This window comes from Bos indicus, chromosome 7, assembly GCF_029378745.1.
Source record: "Bos indicus isolate NIAB-ARS_2022 breed Sahiwal x Tharparkar chromosome 7, NIAB-ARS_B.indTharparkar_mat_pri_1.0, whole genome shotgun sequence".
Classification (NCBI taxonomy): Eukaryota; Metazoa; Chordata; class Mammalia; order Artiodactyla; family Bovidae; genus Bos; species Bos indicus.
The window spans coordinates 49,999,857-50,019,456 of NC_091766.1; the positions used below are offsets into that span (position 1 = coordinate 49,999,857).

The 19,600-nt window shown below is 41.9% G+C and overlaps 1 protein-coding gene and 1 pseudogene across 4 annotated transcripts in view; one reads left to right on the plus strand and one right to left on the minus strand.

Moving 5' to 3' along the window:
- LOC109560788 (phospholipid hydroperoxide glutathione peroxidase pseudogene) overlaps positions 1-12,877 on the plus strand; it is a 50,466-nt pseudogene extending 37,589 nt beyond the window's left edge.
- Positions 1-19,600, minus strand: part of SIL1 (SIL1 nucleotide exchange factor) — a 256,480-nt gene that overhangs the window by 43,721 nt on the left and 193,159 nt on the right. The gene's annotated exons all lie outside the window — the stretch shown is intronic.

Consider the following 19,600-nt stretch of genomic DNA (forward strand, 5'->3'; position numbering starts at 1 on the left):
AAAGGTATTTTTTCACAGAGCTAGAATAAATAATTTCACAATTTGTATGGAAATACAAAAAACCTCAAATAGCCAAAGCAATCTTGAGAAAGAAGAATGGAACTGGAGGAATCAACCTGCCTGACTTCAGGCTCTACTACAAAGCCACAGTCATCAAGATAGTATGATACTGGCACAAAGACAGAAATATAGATCAATGGAACAAAATAGAAAGCCCAGAGATAAATCCATGCACCTATGGACACCTTACCTTTGACAAAGGAGGCAAGAATATACAATGGAGAAAAGACAATATCTTTAACAAGTGGTGCTGGGAAAACTGGTCAACCACTTGTAAAAGAATGAAACTAGAACACTTTCTAACAACCTACACAAAAATAAACTCAAAATGGATTAAAGATCTAAACATAAGACCAGAAACTATAAAACTCCTAGAGGAGAACATAGGCAAAACACTCTCTGACATAAATCACAGCAGGATCCTCTATGACCCACCTCCCAGAGTAATGGAAATAAAAGCAAAAATAAACAAATGGGACCTAATCAAAATTAAAAGCTTCTGCACAACAAAGGAAACTATAAGCAAGGTGAAAAGACAGCCTTCAGAATGGGAGAAAATAATAGCAAATGAAGCAACTGACAAACAACTAATCTCAAAAATATACAAGCAACTCCTGCAGCTCAATTCCAGAAAAATAAATGACCCAATCAAAAAATGGGCCAAAGAACTAAACAGACATTTCTCCAAAGAAGACATACAGATGGCTAACAAACACATGAAAAGATGGTCAACATCACTCATTATCAGAGAAATGCAAATGAAAACCACAATGAGGTACCATTTCACGCCAGTCAGAATGGCTGCTATTCCAAAGTCTACTTTTGGAAGTCTATTCCAAAAGTCTACAAGCAATAAATGCTGGAGAGGGTGTGGAGAAAAAGGAACCCTCTTACACTGTTGGTGGGAATGCAAACTAGTTCAGCCACTATGGAGAACAGTGTGGAGACTCCTTAAAAAACTGGAAATAGAAGTGCCATACGACCCAGCAATTCCACTGCTGGGCATACACACCGAGAATTCAAAGAGACACGTGTACCCCAGTGTTCATTGCAGCACTGTTTACTACAGGACATGGATGCAATCTAGATGTCCATCAACAGATGAATGGATAAGAAAGCTGTGGTACATATGCGCAATGGAGTATTACTCAGCCATTAAAAAGAATATATTTGAATCAGTTCTAATGAGGTGGATGAAACTGGAGCCTATTATACAGAGTGAAGCCAGAAAGAAAAACACCAATACAGTATACTAACGCCTATATATGGAATTTAGAAAGATGGTAACGATAACCCTGTATGCAAGACAGCAAAAGAGCCACAGATGTATAGAACAGTCTTATGGACTCTGTGGGAGAGGGTGAGGGTGGGATGATTTGGGAGAATGGCATTGAAACATGTATAATATCATATACGAAACGAATCGTCAGTCCAGGTTCGATGCATGATACAGGATACTCAGGGCTGGTGCACTGGGATGACCCAGAGGGATGGTATGGGGAGGGAGGTGGGAGGGGGGTTCAGGATGGGGAACATGTGTACACCCATGGTAGATTCATGTTGATGTATGGCAAAACCAATACAATATTGTAAAGTAATTAGCCTCCAATTAAAATAAATAAATGTATATTTAAAAAAAAAGAAAAGAAAACTCCAAAAAAAAAAAAGATGGATGGCAACGCCAACTCAATGGACATGATTTGAGCAAGCTCCATGAGATGGTGGACAGGAAAGCCTGGCATGCTGCAGTCCATGGGGTCTCAAAGAGTGACACACAACTTAGCAACTAAATGATTACATCCTCATGTCATTGCCTGCAACTTCAAAATATCAAAATTGAGAGCTTGCATAACTGATGAATAAAAAGACTAGTATCACACTCAAGACCCTTAGAAACATGGCTCTCTTTATGGGAATCTGTTAACTCTTCAAACTAAAGAATGAACACGGGCTTTAACATCAAGTTCTGGGTTAAAGTGTTCAGTTCAGTTACTCAGTCGTGTCCGACTCTGTCATCCCATGGACTACAGCAGTAATATCTCTGCTTTTTAATATGCTGTCTAGGTTGGTCATAGCTTTTCTTCCAAGGAGCAAGTGTCTTTTAATTTCATGGCTGCAATCACCATCTGCAGTGATTTTGGAGCCCCAAAAAATAAAATCTCTCACTGTTTCCATTGTTTCCCCACCTATTTGCCATGAAGTGACAAGACCAGATGCCATGTTCTTAGTTTTCTGAATGTTGAGTTTTAAACCAACTTTTTCACTCTCCTCTTTCACTTTCATCAAAAGGCTCTTTAGTTCTTCTTCACTGTCTGCCATAAGAGTGGTATTATCTGCATATCTGAGGTTACTGATATTTCTCCTGGCAATCTTGATTCCAGCTTGTGCTTCATCCAACCCAGCATTTCACATGATGTACTCTGCATATAAGTTAAATAAGCAGGGTGACAAGATACAGCCTTGACATATTCCTTTCCTGATTTGGAACCAGTCTGTTGTTCCACATCCAGTTCTAACTGTTGCTTCTTGACCTGAATACAGATTTCTCAGGAGGCAGGTAAGGTGGTCTGGTATTTCCATCTCTTTCAGAATTTTCCACAGTTTGTTGTGATCCACACAGTCAAAGGCTTTGGCATAGTCAATAAAGCAGAAGTAGATGTTTTTTCTGGAACTCTATTGTTTTTTCTATGATGCAATGGATGTTGGCCATTGATCTCTGGTTCTTCTGCCTTTTCTAAATACAGCTTGAACATCTGGAAGTTCACAGTTCATGTACTGTTGAAACCTGACTTGGAGAATTTTGAGCATTACTTTGCTAGCGTGTGAGATGACTGCAATTGTGCAGTAGTTTGAAAATTCTTTGGTATTGCCCTTCTTTGGGATTGGAATAAAAACACCTTTTCCAGTCTTGTGGCCACTGTTGAGTTTTCCAAATTTGCTGGCATATTGAGTGCAGCACTTTCACAGCATCATCTTTTAGGATTTGAAATAGCTCAACTGAAACTCCATCACCTCCATCAGCTTTATTCACAGTGATGCTTCCTAAGGCCCACTTGACTTTGCATTCCAGGATGTCTGGCTATAGGTGAGTGATCACACCATCATGGTTATCTGGGTCATGAAGATCTTTTTTTTTGCACTGTTCTTCTGTGTATTCTTGCCACCTCTTCTTAATATTTTCTGCTTCTGTTAGGTCCATGCCATTTCTGTCCTTTATTGGGCCCACCTTTGCAAGAAATGTTCCCTTGATATCTCTAAGCTTCTTGAAGTGATCTCTAGTCTTTCCCATTCTACCGTTTTATTCTATTTCTTTGCATTGATCACCGAGGAAGACTTTCTTATCTCTCCTTGCTATTCTTTGGAACTCTGCATTCAAATGGGTATATCTTTCCTTTTCTCCTTTGCCTTTAGCTTCTTTTCTCAGCTATTTGTAAGGCCTCTTCAAACAACCATTTTGCCTTTCTGCATTTCTTTTTCTTGGGGATGGTCTTGATCACTGCCTCCTGTACAATGTCACGAACCTCTGTCCATAATTCTTCAGGCACTCTGTGTATCAGATCTAATCCCTTAAACATGTTTGTCACTTCCACTGAATAATCATAAGGGATTTGATTTAGGTCATACCTGAATGGTCTAGTGGTTTTTCCTACTTTCTTCAATTTGAGTCCTCCCATAAACCATTTCAGAGTCCTTAAGCAATTACCCTGTTCTATAAAGCCAGAATAATATTACCCATAGCACATGCAGAGTACATCATGCAAAATGCTGGGCTGGGTGAAGTACAAGCTGGAATCAAGATTGCCGGGAGAAATATCAATAACCTCAGATGTGCAGTTGACACCACGCTTATGGCAGAAAGCAAACAGGAGCTAAAGAGCCTCTTGATGAAAGTGAAAGAGGAGAGTGAAAAAGCTGGCTTATAACTCAACATTCAAAAAATGAAGATCATGGCATCTGGTCCCATCATGCATGGCAAATAGATGGGGAAACAATGGAAACAGTGACAGACTATATTTTGGGAGGCCCAAAAATCACTGCAGATGGTGACTGCAGCTATGAAATTAAAAGACGCTTGCTCTTTGGAAGAAAAACTATGACAAACCCAGACGGCATATTAAAAAGCAGAGACATTACTTTGCCAACCAAGTCTGTCTAGTCAAAGCTATGGCTTTTCCAGTAGTCATGTATGGATGTGAGAGTTGGACCATAAAGAAACCTGAGTGCTGAAGAATTGATGCTTTTAAACTGTGGTGTTGAAGAAGACTCGAGAGTCCCTGGGACTGCTTGGAGATCCAAACAGTCAATCGTAAAGGAAATCAGTACTGAATATTCACTGGAAGGACTGAAGCTGAAACTCCAACACTTTGGCCACCTGATGCGAAGAACTGACTCATTGGAACAGACCTTGATGTTGGGACAGATTGAGGGCAGGAGAAGGCAACAACAGAGGATGAGATGGTTGGATGGCATCACCGACTCAATGAGTTTGAGCAAGCTCTGGGAGCTGGTAATGAACAGAGAAGCCTGGCGTGCTGCAGTTCACGTGGTTGCAAAGAGTCGGACACAACTGAGTGACTGAACTGAACCGACAGCAAGAGTTGTTGCAGGATAAAATAGAGACAATATACTTTAAGAACCTGCTCCTTGCTGGCTCCTTTTCCACAACCACCCTTCCTCATATCCACACTGTACTTGGTCCAAGCTAGTCCAGTTCTCTCTGGCATACTGTGCTCTTCAAGTCCTCCCCATTCTACAGAAAAGAAACTGAATTTTTAATAATTTCTCAAATCTCTAAAGGAGAAAAAATAATTTAATACTTAACTATCCCAGGGCCCCATTCATAGATCACTGGGTTGTCACTGTGAAGGTGCTTTCGTAATTCAACGAAGCTATGAGCCATGCTGTGTAGGGCCACCTGAGACATCCATGGGTGGGTCATTGTGAAGAGTTCTAACAAGACATGATCCACTGAAAGAGGGAATGGCAAACCACTCCTGTACACTTGGCATGAGAAGCTCATGAACTGTATAAAAGAACAAAAAGCTATGACACCGAAAGATGAGTCCCCCAAGTCTGAAGGTGTACAATAAGCTGCAGGGGAAGAGCGGAGGACAACTACTAATAGCCCCAGAATGCATGAAGCACCTGGGCCTTCAAAGAATGAAGCAAAGTGGAAACATACTGCACAGGAACCCGAAATGTTAGGTCCATGAATCAAGGTAAATTGGACATGGTCAAGCAAGAGATGCTAAGAATAAACATCTACATCTTAGGAATCAGTGAACTAAAATGGATGGCAATGGGAGAATTTAACTCAGATGACCATTATATCTACTACTGTGGGCAAGAATTGCATAGAAGAAACGGAGTAGCCCTCATAATCAACAAAAAGTCTGAAATCAGTACTTGGGTGCAATCTCAGTTTGCTTCCAAGGCAAGCCATTCAACATCACAGTAATTCAAGTCTATGCCCCAACTACCGATGCTGAAGAAGCTGAACTTGATCAGTTCTATGAAGACCTAGAAGACGTCCTAGAACTAATACCAAAAAAGATGTTCACTGGGGATTGGCATGTAAAAGTAGGAAGTCAAGAGATACCTTGAGTAACAGGCAAGTCTGGCCTTGGAGAACAAAATGAAGCAGAGCAAAAGCTAACCAAATTCTGTTAAGAGAATGCACTGGTCATAGCAAATACTCTTTTTCAACAACACAAGAGATGATTTTACACATGGACATAACTGAATGGTCAATACCAAAATCAAATTGATTATATTTTTTGTAGCTGAAGATGGAGAAGCTGTATACAGTCAGCAAAAACAAGACCTGGAGCTGATCATCAGCTTCTCATAGCAAAATTCAGAAAGAAAGGGGAAAACCAAAGAAAGGGGGAAAACCAGCAAGCCAGCCAGGTACTACTTAAATCAAATTTCCTATGAATATGCGGTGGAGGTAACAAATAGACTCAAGGGATTAGATCTACTTAACAGTGTGCCTGAAGAACTATGAAACGAAGGTCCTTAATACAGTACAGGAGACAGCGAAAAACAACATCCCAAAGAAAAAGAAAAGCAAGAAGGCAAAGTGGCTATCTGAGGAGGCTTTACAAATAGCTGAAGAAAGAAGAGAAGTAAAGAACAAGGGAGAAAGGGAAAGGTGAATGAAAGTCACTCTGTCGTGTCTCTTTGCAACTCCATGGAATCCCATGGAATTCTCCAGGCCAGAATACTGGAGTAGGTAGCGTTTCCCTTCTCCAGGGTATATTCCCAACCCAGGGATCAAATCCAGGTCTCCCACCATGCAGGCGGATTCTTTTACCAGTTGAGCCACAGGAAAGCCCAAGAATACTGGAGTGGGTTGCCTATCCCTCCTCCAGAGAATCTTCCCAACCTGATCCATATTGCCAATGACTATCGAACCAGAGTCTCCTGCATTGCAGGCAGATTCTTTACCAACTGAGCTATCAGGGAAGCCCAAAGGGAAAGGTACACCCAACTAAATGCAGAGTTCCAAAGAACAGCAATGGAGAGACAAGAAGGTCTTCTTCAATGAACAGTGCGTAAAACTAGAAGAAAACAACAGAAGGCCAAAGACTAGAGATCTCTTGAGGAAACTTGGAGCTATCAAGGGAACATTTTGCCCAAAGATGGGCACAATAAAGGACAGAAATGGTGGAGATCTAGTAAACACTGAAAAGATCAAGAAGAGATGGAAGGAATACACAGAAGAACTGTACAAAAAAGATCTTAATGAACTGGATTACTATAATGATGTGGTCAGCCACCCAGAGCCAGACATTCTGGAATGCGAAAATCAACTGGGCCTTAGGAAGCACTGCTTTTAATAAAGCGAGTGGTGTGATGGAATTCCAGTAGAACTATTCAAAACCCTAAAGGATGATGCCATCAATGTGTTACATTCAATATGTCAGCAAATCTTGAAGACCCAGCAGTGGCCACAGGATTGGAAAAGGTCAATTCTCATACCAATCCCAAGATGAGTAATATTAAAGAATGTGACAACCATTGGACAATTGCACTCATCTCCCATGTGAGTAAGGTCACGCTTAAAACCTTGCATGCTAGGCTTCAGCATTATGTGAACTAAGAACTTCCAGATGTCCAAACTGGGTTTTAAAAAGGAAGAGGAACCAGAGATCAAATTGCCAGCATTTGCTGGATCACAGAGAAAACAAGGGAATTCCAGAAAAACATCTACCTCTGTTTCATCAACTACACTAAAGCCTTTGACTGTGTGGATCATAACAAACTGTGGAAAGTTCTTAAAGAGATGGGAATACCAGACCATTTTATCTGTCTCCTGAGAAACCTGTATGCAGGTCAAAAAGCAACAGTTAGAACCCTGTGTGGAACAACTGATGGTTCAAGACTGAGAAAGCAGTATGACAGGGTTGTCTGTGGTCACCATGTTTGTTTAACCTACTACACCAGGCACATATGAGAAATGCTGGGCTGGATGAGTAACAAGCTGAAATCAAGATAGGTGGGAGAAACATCAACAACCTCAGATATGCGGGATGATGCCACTCTAATGGCAGAAAGCGAAGAGGAACTAAAGTCTCTTGATGAGGGTGAAAGAGAGTGAAAGAGCCTGTCTAAAACTAAATATTAAAAAAACTAAGATTACGGCATCTGGTCCAGAAGGAGAAAAGGTGGAATTAGTGACAGATTTTCTCTTCTTGGGCTCTAAAACCACTGTGGATGGTGACTGCAGTCATGAAATCAGAAGATGATTGCTTCTTAGCAGGAAAGCTATGACAAACCTAGACAGTGTGTTGAAAAGCAAGAGACATCACTCTGCTGACAAAGGTCTGTATAATCAACGCTATGGTCTTCTCAGTGGTCACGTGTGGTTGTGAGAGCTGTAAAGAAGGCAGAATGCCAAAGAATTGATACCTTCAAATTGTGGTGCTGGAGAAGACTCCTGAGAGTCCCTTGGACAGCAATGAGATCAAACCAGTCAATCTTAAGGGAAATCAACCTGAATACTTGGTGGAAGGACTGATGCTGAAGCTCCAGTATTTTGGTTATCTGATGAGAACAGCCAACTCATTGGAAAAGCCCCAGATGCTGGGAGAGATTGAGGGCAGAAGGAGAAGAGAGTGTCAGAGGATGAGATGGCTGGATGGCATCACCAATCCAATGGACATGAACTTGGACAAACTTTGGGAGATGGTGAGAGACTGGGAGGCCTGGTGTGCTGCAGTCCATGGGGTCGCAAAGAGTCAGACACAACTGGATGACTGATCAACAACAATCCCAGAGCAGGGCTTCCCTGGTGGCTCAGTGGTAAACAATCTGCCTGCTAATGCAGAAGACGTGAGTTCAATCCCTGGAGAAGGAAAGATCGGGAAGATCCCCTAGAGAAGAAAACGGCAACCCACTCCAGTATTCTTGCCTGGGAAATCCCATGGACAGAGGAGCCTCGAGGGCTATAGTCTGTGGGGTCACCAAGAGTCAGACATGACTTAGCAACCAAACAACAACATCCCAGAGCAAAGAGTTTTTTGATTGTTTGTTTGTTTAGCTTAAAACTAGTTATGGTAGAAATTGCTAGTGATTCCTCATGATCTGTTCTCCCATTCTTCCACAGCAGCCAAACTTTTGCTGGGCAAATGAAATACAAGTAAAAAAGACTACATTTTGGCCAACAAGATATAAGCAGAAACATCATTTGCCAGATTTCAGGTCTTCCTTAAAAGACTTAATCGTCACTGGCTTCCTCTTCTATGTCCCTTCTTCCACTCTGCTCCCTGGGATGCAGATCCGGTCATTTAAAATGATGAAGAAAGGGTTATTCCTTAGGGCAGGAATCTTAGTGTGACTAGAACGAACTCAAGACCCACCGTGTCCACCTGAAGCAGGGCTGCCATACCAGCCCTGCTGATCTGAAGATCGTGTTTAGGTGAAAGAGAAATAAACATCTATCTTATATATATCATTTCCTGTTACCTGCAGACAATTCATAATGTCTAGAACAAAATCAGACACATCCCCTTAAGTAAGATATGACTTACTTCTAACCAACACAGGAAAGGTAACAGGATGTATGTGAACACGTACATGTCACTGCACTACCTGACACCGTAATGTCTGTTTTGCTGAGAACTTGCTCTCTCTCTCACTGGCTTTGAAAAACCAAGCTGCCATGTTGGGAGATATTTATGGAGATGAACACATGGCAAGAAACTGAGAGCAGGCTCCAGCCAGCAAGAAAATGAAGCCCCTAATGTGCCAACCTGCAAAAGACTGAATTCTGCAAAAAACATTGGACCCCCATGAGCTTATTAGAAAGATATCCTTCCCCAGTCAAGCCTCAGGTTAGAAGTCAGCTATTGCAGTGATACTGGAGAAGGAAATGGCAACCCACTCCAGTATTCTTGCCTGGAGAATCCCAGGGATGGAGAAGCCTGGTGGGCTGCCGTCTATGGGGTTGCACAGAGTCGGACATGACTGAAGCAACTTAGCAGCAGCAGCAGCAGCACTGCAGTGATACAGAGGACCCACTGAGTCATGTGTGGAATCCTGAACCATAGATACTGAAATAGAAAATGTGCATTGCTTTAAGCAGCTAAGTTAATGGTAACTTGTCAGACAGCAACAGATAACTAATACACTGGCTAAAAAAATCATTACAGATATGTAAAGATGATTCACTATTGGGTAATATACAAATATAATTTGCCAAATGAGGTCACAGTAGGATTATCACACAGTCATCTAGGTAGATGGCAAAAAGGCATACAATTCACCATAAATTTTTTTTTAATTTTATTTTATTTTTAAACTTTACATAATTGTATTGGTTTTACCGATTATCAAAATGAATCAGCCACAGGTATACATGTGTTCCCCATCCTGAACCCTCCTCCGTCCTCCCTCCCCATACCATCCCTCTGGGGTAAACTTCCCAGACTTCTGGGTAGTCCCAGTGCACTAGCCCCAAGCATCCAGTATTGTGCATCGAACCTGGACTGGCCTCTCGTTTCATGCATGATATTTTACATGTTTCAATGCCATTCTCCCAAATCTTCTCACCCTCTCCCTCTCCCATAGAGTCCATAAGACTGTTCTATACATCAGTGTCTCTTTTGCTGTCTCGTACACAGGGTTATTGTTACCATCTTTCTAAATTCCATATATATGCGTTAGTATACTGTATTGGTGTTTTTCTTTCTGGCTTACTTCACTCTGTATAATAGGCTCCAGTTTCATCCACCTCATTAGAACTGATTCAAATGTTTTCTTTTTAATGGCTGAGTAATACTCCATTGTGTATATGTACCACAGCTTTCTTATCCATTCATCTGCTGATGGACATCTAGGTTGCTTCCATGTCCTGGCTATTATAAACAGTGCTGCGATGAACATTGGGGTACACGTGTCTCTTTCCCTTTTGTTTTCCTCAGTGTGTATGCCCAGCAGTGGGATTGCTGGATCATAAGGCAGTTCTATTTCCAGTTTTTTAAGGAATCTCCACCCTGTTCTCCATAGTGGTTGTACTATGTGGTTGTACTAGTTTGCATTCCCACCAACAGTGTAAGAGGGTTCCCTTTTCTCCACACCCTCTCCAGCATTTATTATTTGTAGACTTTTGGATCGCAGCCATTCTGACTGGTGTGAAATGGTACCTCATAGTGGTTTTGATTTGCATTTATTTCTTTTAGATGCCCTTGGTGAAAATGAAATTTATATATGCACACTTAATGCTACTCTAACATATTTACTTGACATAAACATATGTACTATAAACACATATAAAAATAGATAAAAGACACATACACATCAAATGCCATCATCATGTATAATCATGAAATATCAAAAGGATTCCTGTCAAAAACAAATTACCTACTATACCACTATAAAAGAAAATATGTATCTTTCTTTGCATGTATTTTGACTGTATAAACTAAAGAATAAACTGAAAATCTTTTATAAACAATAAAATAGTTTAGTAAGGTACTAGGCAGTATTTTTTTGAAAAAATCAATGGCCAAATCATTTCCAATAATAGTGAGTTAGATTATTCAGATCAAACCACTCTGAAAACAAAAAAACCTGAATATAAAAATACATTCACTAAAAGCATCAAAAAAGCAACAAAATGTTTAGGAACTACAAAACCAAAAGCTAAGGAAGGGACAAAACAGAACCAGAGTATGAAAGCCACTCAACCCTGCAGCATTCATTGATTCATTCAACTTGGGTTTTGGTTTTGGCAGCCCTGTGGGGAAAGGAGAATAAAGTCAAAGTCTAGAGCCACCCAAAGTGGGAACTCTCCCCACATTTTCCTGAGAGTTTAGTCTTTTGAATTCCTAGCTTAAAGGTGAATTAGAAAGACTGCCCTGGCAATACTCAGTGCAACAGCTATGTGGGGAGCACAGGGCAAGGGAAGGAAAAGGAAAAAGGAAAAGAAAAAGCTGACCCCAAAAAACTGAAGTCACAATCTGCTTCCACATGGTTTACAATCTAGACTCATATCTCTTGGGCAGACTAAGAAATCTCAAGTTGTGAACTTGATTTGCCATGGTTCCATATCATGGCAGAAGAGAACTCAAATCTGCTACAAATAATTTTTAATAATAATGACTAGTACAGTAAAACAACCACCAAGCTTATAAGGAAACAAGGTACCACTGATGCAAATTGGCAGAAAAAGACCTGGAATTGTAAAAATATGTATTTTAAAATACGTATACTAGTTTTAAATAAAAGACATCCTTTAAAATTTCTGCAGCAAATAGGAAATTTTAGAAAGGAATAAATCAAACTTTGACAAGACACAAATAAAACTTCTAAAACTTAGAACTATAAATTCATAACTGAGTATTTAATGGACAGATTCAATAGCAGATTAGACAGAGTAGAAGGGAAAACAAGTAAACCAGAAGACATGCTGCACAAAACTACTGAGGTTTCAACAGAAGTGGCATATATAGGGGAAATATGGAAAACAGGTAAAGAAATGTGAAAGACTACTGGATAAGAAGGTCTAACATATGTTTCTTTAGAATCTCAAAAAGATAGGAAAAAGAAACAGGCAGAGACAATATTTCAAGCTATAATAGCTATAAATGTTCTAGAACAGATGAAAGACACAAATCCAGATTGAATAAATTCAACAAACTCCAAGCAGGAATTTTTTTTTTTAATCTTCACCTAAATACATCATCATGGGAAAGTAAAAAAAAAAATCATAAAAACAGAAAATCTTAAAAGTAGACAGTTGGGAGCTGTCTGTGCCACCTGCTAAAGCTGGCACTACTCTGTGAGGCCCTGCCTGCTCCTGGTCAGCACCATGTATGTGTCCTGTGACATCTGGCACTGGGTACAATCCATGTAGGAATTCTCAGTCAAGAACATTGACGAGAGCGTGGTTAACCTGGATAAGCACCAGGCTAAGTATGCATAGTCACCAGTGTGACCTTGCAAAGAGGCAAGATGGATGTAAATTACACTCATGAACGGCCAATGCGCAGAGTGTAGTTTACAGATTCTGCCCTTCCCTTGCAACCAGTTCAGGAGGCAGGAGCCAGGGAGCAATGCTGAGATCAAAAAGTTCGCCATGGCTACAGCATCAAATTTGGTTAAGTTCAGCGAGATCTGTGTGAATGGGGATGATGCCCACCCTCTGTGGAAGTGCATGAAAATTCAGCCCAAGGGGAGGAGGACGCTGGGAAATGCCATCAAATGGAACTTCACCAAGTTCCTCATTGACAAGAACAGCTGTGTGCTGAAATGGTATGGTCCCATGGAAGAGTCCCTGGTGGTACAGAACAACATGCTGTGTTACCTCTAGAGCTCTACCAGTGTGACGCCCTCACCCAAGCCTGCTGCCTGTGCCCCAGGAGCCTTCCACCGGTGCCCATGATGGTCTGCCTGAAAACCAGCCCCCAAGGGGGCAGACCCACCCTTGAGGGAGGAAGGTCCTTTGACCCAGCTGCAGCTTGGCAACCCCCAACCCTGGCTGCCTTGTAGGGATAAGACATACAATATAAAAAAAATAGGCAGAGATTGAGGGACACAGATTATTTTCAAAAGAGTGATCACTTGATAGCCAGATTCTTAACAGCAACAACAGAAGGCAGAATGGAATAATACATTTAATTCACTAAGAGAAAACAAATGTCATCATAAAATTTCATATCCAGAGGAAAGAGAGGGGCAGAAAGGAGGAAGAAAGGGAAAGGCAGACAGGCTCATAATCAGAACGTAGAATACATGTTCTTTTCAGGCACATGTGAACACTTTTAAAAACTGATCATACACTAACAGAAAGTCTCAATTATTTTCAAATGACTGAAATTATAAAAGTATTTATCTAACCACAAGATAGATGTTACTAACAAAAACATAACTATGAACTTTCTGTTGCATTTGGAAATTGAGAAATACACTTAAGCGACATTCTCCATCCCCCTTCTGATGTCTATGTAGGAAGTTTTCTCTGTCCCTCTTCTTACTTTAATAAAACTCTGCTACACAAAAGCTCTTGAATGATCAAGCCTGGTCCCTGGTCCCAAAGCTAAATCTTCTTCTTCAGAGATCACGAATCCAACAGCGTTCAACGTAAGCTATCATCTTGGGGGCTTGTCCGGGATGTTCAGAACAAGGTAAGAACACTCAGAGTTCTAGCCTCTCTGCTTTCTCAGTATGCAAGTTTTCTGATTTACTTTACTAACTCTATGGTGTATTTGTGTGAATGAATGACACGTCCTGTGCGGTGCCTTCGTAATGACTTTGTAATGACTGAAGGCAACCCCCAAAAGGGGAGCTTTGTCGGGAGTTTATACCGACCTGCCAATGCCAAGAGAAATTCAAGGTCCCTGCAAGGGGAGTGACCAGAAATGGGCAAAGCATGTGGACCGAACTTTCCTTTCTCAGTCATCTTTTCCTGGTCGCTGACTATTTTGTAATTGCGTGGGGAATTGCAACTACTAACCTAATTTGTCAGATCATAGACTTTCAGGGGAACTGTGATCCATGCTGTTACTATGTACTTTTACTTAGATCCCATGTACGGAAGCACCTAGCCTTGCTAGGAGCAGAAAGTTACAGGAGCATGTTTGAGAGCGAGGCAGAGCTCTAGCTCCAGGAACGTCTCTCAGGCTAGAGGTTACTCTCTTGGCTGCCTGCCTCAGGGGCCAGCGACCTGAAAGTGAGTCTTTGTCATGGCTGTGTCTCCTATCTATGTGCATAGAAGCCCCGCTGTTGACCATGAGGTTTTTTAGTACACAGAATGGGAACTGAAGGATCTGGTCAGATTGGAAATGCAATGGGCTTCTTCCTTTGGTAGCACTAGCTCTTAATGGACCAGAGGAGGCTCTCTGATGGCTTTTGTCTCAACTCCTTGGATATTCCTTATGTGGAATCTGTGGAAATGAACTGGAAGGATTGGCCCTAATAGCTCAAGAACAAAAATCACTTTTTCTTCACTGGCTAACCCTCCACCATCTCTTTTGCTATCACATATACTGGTGTGGTGACACTCAGGAGGGACATCTTGGTTGCTGTTCGTCCCTTTATGACTCGCCACTTCTACTGCAGTCAGGACTGTACTCAGGAATGAACATATGCACACATAAGATGGATGCTTCCCCTAGTAGTACTAGCTTGGGAAACATTCCAGGAAAGCTACTCTGTTACACTCTGGGTGGCATCAGAGCAAAGGGCAAATCAAACAAATGTCTTGGTGGCATGGAAGTAAGTCAATCTGGGATGCCATCAGGTCTACCCCTGGTGCCATCTCCACCCGACCTTAGTGGTAGAAACTGAAGGAATGAGTAAGACGCCTGCGTCGGTAAGGGACCGACTAAGTTCAACCAGGGAAGGAAAGTTTCAGTGGACAGTCCGTCTACATCCCCATCTAGAGCAGGGAAGGATGCTTCTGGTGGAAAAAAACCACGGCTGTGGATGCTGCTTTTTTCTTACAGATGGGAGCTAGCAGTTTCAGAACCACTTCTTTAAAATGTATTTAAAAAAACTGGGACAAGTTCAATCCCCAAAATTTAAAAAGACACACCTGATCTTCTTCTGTGATACTGAATGGCCACAGTATTCTTTGGAAGACAGGAAATGCTGCTGACCTGCTGAAGGATCTCAATTATTACTGTTACAACTAGACCGGTTCTGTAGAAAATAAGTGAAATGGATAGAAGTGCCATATGTGTTGCTCTTTATCTCTCTGAAAGACATGCCAGACTTATGTCCTAAGAGTGCAGATTTGAGTGTGAAACCTTCAGCTGCCTCCTGTTCTCTTACTTTGCCCCTTTACCTGGGGCTTCCAATGGAACAGGTTGAGAATCAGGGCACCCTTCTAGGAGGGGCTGCCTCAGTCTTGATAGAATTTCAAACAGTCCCAATTGCAGTCGAGACTATTTAGAGGATCCAAAATGTACATAGAAGCCTTTACGGGACTAACTTTACTTTATGAGCTTACTTGGAGAGATTTAATTTATGTCTTGGGACAGACACTGACTCCTGACACGAGCGCTCTAGCTTTGGGGGAAGCTACAATTCTGGAGATGAATGGCTTCAGGGTGAGACAAGGGGAAAGAGGGAACATGAAATAGCCCTCCTTCCTACTGGGAGCCAAGTGGTTCCAATAACAGAGCAACTTTGCTGAATGTATTCTTGTAGGACTCAAGTGAGCACATGCTAACACTTTATGCTAAGTTGGCTGACATAGAACAGGAAGAGAAGGAAACTCCTGGTAAATTCCTAGATAGACTAAGGGAGGCTCTCCACGGGTTTACTGATGTTGATCTTGAAAGTGCAGGAGGAGGAAGATAGACTTCTCACTCAGTCACCTCCAGATATCTGCCGTAAGTTACAAAAACAAGCATCTGCACCAAATCAGTCTTTAGAAAAACTGTTGCAGCTGGCTCAGACGGTATATTATGGTAGAGAATATGAGGAGGAAAAATCGAGGCAAAAAAGAAGCAGGCAAAAGACTGAAGCCCCAACAATGGCTGTTACACCTGCTGTTAGAAACAGCCTGAGAAAAATGCCCAGAGGGACCCAGGTGAAAAGGGACAGACTTGTTATTACTGTGGAAAGGAGGGGCATCGCAAGAGGGATTTCCCTCAGGCATCTAAGCCGCCCCCAGCTCCAGGTCCAGTCTGCAAAGGACCACACTGGAGACGAGACTGCCCTCTGAAGTGTAGGCCCCAAGGGTCAGAATCACAAGATAATCTGGACTGAAGGTGCCCAGGGGTCCCCACACAAGCTCCCATCCTAATTACACCTGAGGAACTCCAGGTATTAATAACTGTGGAGGGCCAATCAGTTGGCTTCTTTAGGACACTGGGGCAACTTTCTCTGTGCTCACTGAAGCCCCTGGTCCGCTTTCCTCCTGATCCAGTACTGTAATGGGACTGTCTGGATGAGCCAAACATTATTATGTCAGTCATCTTTTAAGTGGCAACTGGGACTCTGTGCTGTTTTCTCACGAGTTTCTAATCATACCAGAGTCTCCCTCACCCCTTCTAGGGAGGGATATACTAAACAAGGTCCAGGCCTCTGTTTTCATGAATATGGAACCATTTCTTTTTAATGGAACAAACTGTAAATCCTAAAGTGTGGGCTGATGGAAAAGCTGTGGGTCAAGCACAAAATGCTGTTCTTGTCATTATCAAGCTCAAGACACTCACCTATTTTCACATCAAAAGCAGTATCCACTAAAGCCCAAGGTTAATGAATGGGCAAAATCTTACTGTACTGACTTCTCATGATATAGGTGGGATCTTAAATTCTAAAGTTCAGAGCAACAATGCTCCACCTTTAAAGCTGCTGTAACTCAAGTGGTATCAAAAGCTCTAGGAATAGAATATCACTTACACTATTCCTGGAGACATTTTTCTTCAGAAAAAAGTTTAAAAGGCTAATGACATTATTAAAAGACACCCATGTAAGCTAACTCAGGAAACACAAGACAGTCAGTTTACAGTTCTACCCATAGCTTTAATCAGGGCTCAAATTGCAACTCCCCGCCCCGCCCCAAAAGAAGGGACTCTCTATGACAGACTGTTTTTGTGCACAGATATTGTCATAGAAAAAGCATGATACTGTCATCAAAAAAGAGAGTTCCAGAAAAACATCTATTTCTGCTTTATTGACTATGCCAAAGACTGACTGTATGGATCACAATAAACTGTGGAAAATCCTGAAAGAGATCGGAATACAAGACCACCTGACCTGCCTTTTGAGAAACCTGTATGCAGGTCAGGAACCAACAGTTAGAACCGGACATGGAACAACAGACTGGTTTCAAATAGGAAAAGGAGTACATCAGGGGTGTATATTGTCACCCTACTTATTTAACTTATATGCAGAGTACATCATGAGAAACGCTGGGCTGGAAGAAGCACAAGCTGGAATCAAGATTGCCAGGAGAAATATCAATAACCTCAGATATGCAGATGATACCACCCTTATGGCAGAAAGCGAAGAAGAACTAAAGAGCCTCTTGATGAAAGTGAAAGAGGAGAGTTAAAAAGTTGGCTTAAAGCTCAACATTCAAAAAACAAAGATCATGGCATCCGGTCTCATTACTTCATGGAAAATAGATGGGGAAAGAGTGGAAACAGTGGCTGACTTTATTTTTGGGGGCTCCAAAATCACTGCAGATGGTGATTGCAGCCATGAAATTAAAAGATGCTTGCTCCTTGGAAGGAAAGTTATGACCAACCTAGATAGCATATTGAAAAGCAGAGACATTACCTTGCCAACAAAGGTCCATCTAGTCAAGGCTATGATTTTTCCAGTAGTCATGGATGGATGTGAGTGTTGGACTACAAAGAAAGCTGAGTGCAGAAGAATTGATGCTTTTGAAATGTGGTGTTGGAGAAGACTCTTGAGAGTCCCTTGGACTGGAAGGAGATCCAACCAGTCCATCCTAAAGGAGATCAGTCCTGGGTGTTCAATGGAAGGACTGATGTTGAAGCTGAAACTCCAACACTTTGGCCACGTGATGTGAAGAGCTGACTCATTTCAAAAGACTCTGATGCTGGGAAAGATTGAGGGCAGGAGGAGAAGGGGACGACAGAGGATGGGATGGTTGGATGGCATCACCAACTCGATGGTCATGGGTTTGGGTGAACTCCGGGAGTTGGTGATGGACACAGAGGCCTGGTGTGCTGCGGTCCACGGGGTCTCGAAGAGTTGGACACAACTAAGCAACTGAACTGAACTGACTGTCATAGATCCTGAAGCCTTAAAATTTAACTATGTGACTCAGCTTTTAGCTTTTCAACAGACATTACCGGGAGGTTAACTCCTGACCCAGCCTTTGAGTTAAACAAGCCGCTGTTTGAGCCAGGAACCAAGATGAGCCTGAGAATCTAGGTGGGCTTGCTTCTGCTGACTCTCAAAGTCCTGAGTCTGCCATTTGACCCTTAAGACAGCGCCTTCCTGTCCTGGACTCATTCCTATGCTGCATTCCACAATCCGTCTAATTTCTGGGTCTGCAGAGCACTCCCCTCCTCTTCAACTGAAGACTTCCCACGTGGGTTTCTCCGCTTCAAGGAAAAGGACTTTCTTCAACTCTGTGATGACATCTAACAATGCTAAGATGGATTGATGTAACTATGGACCTAATGTAACTTTTAATTTTGATTAGATTTTAACTCGGTTTAATGACTATTTTGCCTTACATCTGTAACTGTAAAATGGGGTTTGTTTCTAACCATCTGAAAGCTTTTAGGTTAAAAATGGTTGTCCAAGCTCCTACGAGTGCCACAACCTCTTCCAACTATTACTTGGGGCCTCTGGATCAGAGACCCTCAATATGAGGGTTAGGAGAATATGTTGCCTCAACAATTTAGGGACAGTGTCCCATCTCAGCAGGAAGTAGTTATGGAATGAAAACAACACCCCTTTCCCTTGGCAACATAATTCTCCTATAAGAAAAGGGGGGAATGAGAGAGTCAATTCCTAGGCAGGTTGATAAGAAGTCCAGGGTCCCCGAGGAAGAGAAAGGGGTCTGCGGCTCTCAAGGAGGAGATAGGCGTCTGGAATTCTCAAGGAGGAGGAAAGGACAAACATCTTTTTTTCTCTACATTCCTTAGTCTCAGTCAAATAAAACATTTTTTTTCTTTAAGCCCGGAACTGATGGTTACACAACAAACAACTCAGTTTAAACTCTGTACTCAGAATTATATGGGCTTTGCTCAGCTCAGTAGGTAAAGCATCTGCCTGAAATGCAGGAGACCGGGGTTCAATTCCTGGGTCAGGAAGATGCACTGGAGAAGGAAATGGCAATCCACTCCAGTACTCTTGTCTGGAAAATCCCATGGACAGAGGAGCCTGGCGGGCTACAGTCCATGGGGTTATAAAAGTGGGACACTCTACTTAGTGATTAAACCACCAAGGATTATATAACAACAATGTATCCTGCTTAAGGACAGTTTCTCCTTCCTGAAAACCTTCTGGCTAATCCCGTTATCTTAAAATGTAAATTATGGGAGTGGGTCTAGTTAGATCTTTACAACCTCCAGACATTCTTTCGATTTATTGTAATAAC